This window comes from Choloepus didactylus, chromosome 2 (assembly GCF_015220235.1).
Source record: "Choloepus didactylus isolate mChoDid1 chromosome 2, mChoDid1.pri, whole genome shotgun sequence".
Taxonomy (NCBI): domain Eukaryota; kingdom Metazoa; phylum Chordata; class Mammalia; order Pilosa; family Megalonychidae; genus Choloepus; species Choloepus didactylus.
In genome coordinates, this window is record NC_051308.1 from 147,504,444 (window position 1) to 147,509,240 (window position 4,797).

Sequence of the window (4,797 nt, forward strand, 5' to 3'; positions counted from 1 at the left end):
CTCAGAGAGGTGAAGGAACATAAGGCGTGGAGGTTGATTTGAACTCAGTCTGCCTTCCTTCACCTCCCAGGGGCTTTCTGTTCTTGCCCCCAGATCCCTCTGTCCCATCCCACAGTGACTGCAGCTAGAAGGGAACAAAGTTGAGACTAGGAAATAACTGAAAGTGCAGAAAGGAACAATGACACCGAGATTTGCGGATGGGCTCTGCAGCTAGTCTTCTTTTTTTTTTTTTAAACACAGATTAGTGATTTTTTTAACCTTACAATTTTGAGAGTTAGATGTTGTTGCAAATAAGCCTTTTAAAAAACATCAGGAATAGTGAGTACAGAGTTTCTGTTTGAGGTGAAGAAAAGGTTTTGGCAATGGGATTATGATGGTAGCACAACATTGTGAATATAATTAATACCACTGAATTGTACACTAAAAAAATAGTTAAGATTGGAAATTTTGTGTTATATATATGTTATAAATTTGGAATGAAAAGCCTTATCTCTAAATTAGTATTTCACAAGTGATTTTTTTAGATGCTTAATATTTTTATTGCTTATGCTTATAAATAGAAAACTATCACTCTAGAGTTTAAGATCAGGTATGAAGTATGAAATAAAGACCAAAAAAGAAACCAGTTAACCATATAGTTTAACTTAGCAAATTTTCGGAATCTCCAATAATTAGATACAAGCTCGGATGTCAGGTTTAGAAAACAAATGCAATGCCCACGTACTTTCTAGAATTATTTTAGTGAATCACAGTTTCAAAATTGAGCATTGTTTTTGTTGTTTTTAAATTCAGTTTCATTGAGATATATTCACATATCATACAATTACCCATCATGTACAATCAACTGTCCACAGTACCATCATATAGTTATCTGCAGCAAGTCTTTGCATCTTTAGTTTTTATTTTTCCTTTGGTTCTTGGTAAGGCTCCTTTGGAAAAAATTTAATTTGTTTCAGCTGAACAAAAGGACAAAGATATTTTGGTAATGTCTTGTTGGGAAGGTGGAAGCTGGGTGGAGGGGGAGGAAAAGAGAAAGAAAACTTTGGAGAGGGGGACAGGGCAGTATCCTGAATGCTGGGAGCACCTGCTTAGTGGGGTTGGGATGGATGAGTCCCACCCCAGCTACTTTTCATTCAAACTTGCTCCATACAGATTAGCGTTTGGGAGCAGAGCTGAAAGGATTTAGGGAATGATGGGTGTCCTTGCTAGAGCTGAGCCAGGTGCTAGCCAGTGCTAGAATTTATAACCACATTATTCCTCTCGATAACATTTCTAAGTATTATTGATTGACCTCAATTTCTAGATAAGGAGACTAAGGGAAATGAGTAATTCAATGATTTATGACCGACAGCTAATCTATGTGCTCTCCTATCTCTAAACAGTTTTGCATTTAGAAAGTGGAATACCCTCTAATCTTTATTATAATTATCATATGTAGCCATGCCTTTTTCACCTAAATTACCCTTTGGAGTCATCTTGTATTGGGGTCTTTACAGAATATTCTACAGAATGCTCCTTCAATCACTTTACTTTGGACAACAAAGTTCTCTTTGATGAAGGCACATTAATCTTAGACCATCTAAAGCAATGCTAATGTGGGATATTACAGAAGACTCCTGGCAATATCAGGAAAGGAGAAGGCAAAGAAATCTTAACCTTATTTGACAATTATTCCAAGCCCCTCCACAGTTACATGTTGGAGGTCATCATTAGCAAACTGTATAAAGATCACTTTAAGTCAATATTACAATATACTATATTTTGAAGATAAGTGTTTACCTTATGAGACCACAAATAGAGAAAGGATCGCTGTGGCTTGGGATAAAATTTCCCATGACAACATCACACTTTGATTCAAAAAGGGCTAAATCTCAAGCAACCCAGACAGCTACAATGATGATGATGATGTGCTCTGGAAACTGTCGGATCACTTGAAGATCGACTCTAGTGAAGATCAAGGCACTGATGACAAAGACACATTGGAATAGTTGACTAAAGTGTGAATTGTAATGTAAATTATGGACTACAGTCATTAGCATAATTAAAATAATATTGTTTCATCAGTTGTAACAAAGGTGCCACATTAGTGCAAAATGTTAATAATAGGGAAAACCGTGGAGGAGGGGAGCAGGACAGGTATATAGGAACTCTGTACTTTCCACTAATTTTTCTGTAAACCTAAAATTGCTTTTTTAAAAAATTTTTTGAAAGTATTGCATTATGAGTGAGTAAAAGCAATTTTTCTTTAGTGTAAACAAGATGCCATTTAAAATATGTAGTTTAAACTCTTAATGTAGTAATCGATGTTTATAAATGGACAAATATACATTATTTAAAATGTGCATGTAATTAAAACAATACATTAATTATACGTAGATATTTGTCGATTTCATTTACTTCCCTAACTACTTTTCTGTTTAAGTTAACAAAATCTTTTCTTTAGAGCTTATAAGGTAACTGGGGGATGCTCTAATATTTGGAGCTTACCCAATGTCAAGTCCACTACTCCATCCTCGTTGACGTGATGACCGTATCCTAACTCACACATTATGTCAGTCTTTTGTCAGAGGGCGTTGAATGTTGCTGTCATTTTAGAGCTAAGGAAATGAAGACTCCAATGGGATAGAAGACTCAGTTAAATCACACACAGAGCAGAACTGGTTCTGCAACTGTTTCCTGATGTTGGGGTCACTGTTCCAAGAGGTGGGGTGCAGGGAAACCTCACCTCCTACCTTGTCGGAACCAGAGCCCTATCACATGGCAAAGGCTCCACAAAGCCTTCACTTGTAAGGCACGGAGCTGTGGGAGCTACAGATGCTGAGTGTTGTTCCTGGATCTGGCCTCTTCCCAAGACAATGCCCCATCCCCCCGCCACCCCCTCCCACAGGTTTGGCCTTTTGCTGATTTGTTATCAATTTGTGATACCCGAGAAGCAGAACTGGCAACATATGATCATTTGGTTTCGAAATTCCCAGTTTTTTTGTTTTTTTAATTTTAAATGTTATCTCTTTTTTCCTTGTTCTTTTCAACACATGATGACTACACTACGAACTGCAGACACGCTGCACATAAGGAGCGCTTCCCAGGAAATCACTCCCACCACTTCTAAGGGGACAGGCTCAGGGGAAAATGTGCAGACATGTGGTAATGTACGGAATACTGAGAAAAGTTTTTTGGCAGAGCAGGCATTGCAGCATGGTTGATAATGCTGCAAGTTGGCATGAGTTTTAATTGCTGACATTGGTTTTAGTCACAGTTACAAGTTTTGTGTTTTCTTCACATTTTATTGAGATTGTAGAGATCTATTCCCACGCATTAAAACACGTGGTCTCCAAATATAATTTTAAGAATTACACTTTAAAGAAATGTTTACATTCTCTTAATTAAGAAATGTATGCAATATGCATGTGTGTTTAAATTTTCCTCACTGCTGAGCAAGTCAAGCCCTCAAAGGCAGAGCTATGTCTGGGTGAAATCACACAATAATCATAAATTATTTTCTGCCTTATATGTTCCCATCATTCAATTGATCAAAAAGAACTCATTGGTGGTGAAAATGTTTGAGTGGCAGAGTAGGGTGTTGGGAACACAATATTGTGAATATAATTAATACCACGGAATTGTACCCTTGAAAGTAATTAAAATGGGAAATTTTGAGTTGCATATATGTTGCTATAATAAAAAGTTTTTTTTAAAGTCTTTATTGATATCCTACCACATCTCCTCCTTCCTTTCCATCCCCTACCCCAGCCCAACTCTAATGCCCACACAAGCACTCAGAGTTGCTATAATAAAACACTCCTACCGGGGCATAAGCTGGTAATGCAGGTTTTTTTTTTTAATTTTTTATTTTTTAAACCCCAAATATTAGGGTTGGAAGAGACTTAGGTGGATCCTGCAGTGCAAGGGGTTCATTGTACACAGAAAAGGCCTCAAGACCCAAAGTTTTCAATCTCCAGTGGTGATGGAGATGTCTGGGGTCTCACAATGATTTCCCAGGGCTCAACAGAGCAAGCCACATGGACAACCCTGGTAAAAAGGATGAGTCCTTGGAACCCCAGTACCATTTCACTCTTTGCCTTGCCTTCTGCCTGTCGTCCCCTCCCCACTTCCCCTACAAAAATCCACCTCTCTGAATGGGCCTGGGTGGGCAACTTCCTGAGTGTGCCTATAGGGGAAGACAATTGCCGATGGCAGGGACGGCTGAATATTCTGAGTTGGAGAAGATGGCCTGAGTTTCAATCCTCATTGTCAAGAACGAACACTTACTGAGACCGCTTTAAGTGACAGCCTTTGAGTTGTTGCAAATTTACTGTTTCAGAGGGAACAGGGGCACAAAAGGCAGTTGCAAATTGTTGAACACAATTTGGAAATTGTCATCCTAGACATCATTCCTTTCTTCCCTGATTTATATACATGAATCATTTGCCACCTAAACCCTTTGAAGGAGTCTCATTGTTCCTAAGATAAAGTCCAAAGTCCTTACGTGACCTACCAAGAACCCTCTAGATCGAGCCCTTGCTAGCCTCTCTGACCTTGATTGTCTCACCAGCCCTCCTTCTGTGCATCCCAGCCTCCCCTGTCTTCCTGGGGGAGGTTTTCCCTGATACCTCTGTCCTAGTCAGGACCCCCTCCCCACCCCTAGTTATGTACTGTCATAGCAACCCGTACTTCTCTGCAGGGCTTATAAAACTGCAATTAAACAAAGAGTAACTAGTTGTTTATTAACTCCACATTCCTGAATGTCAGCTCCCAGAGGGCAAGGATCTCATCTGCTGTATCCCCCAACAGCTCAGA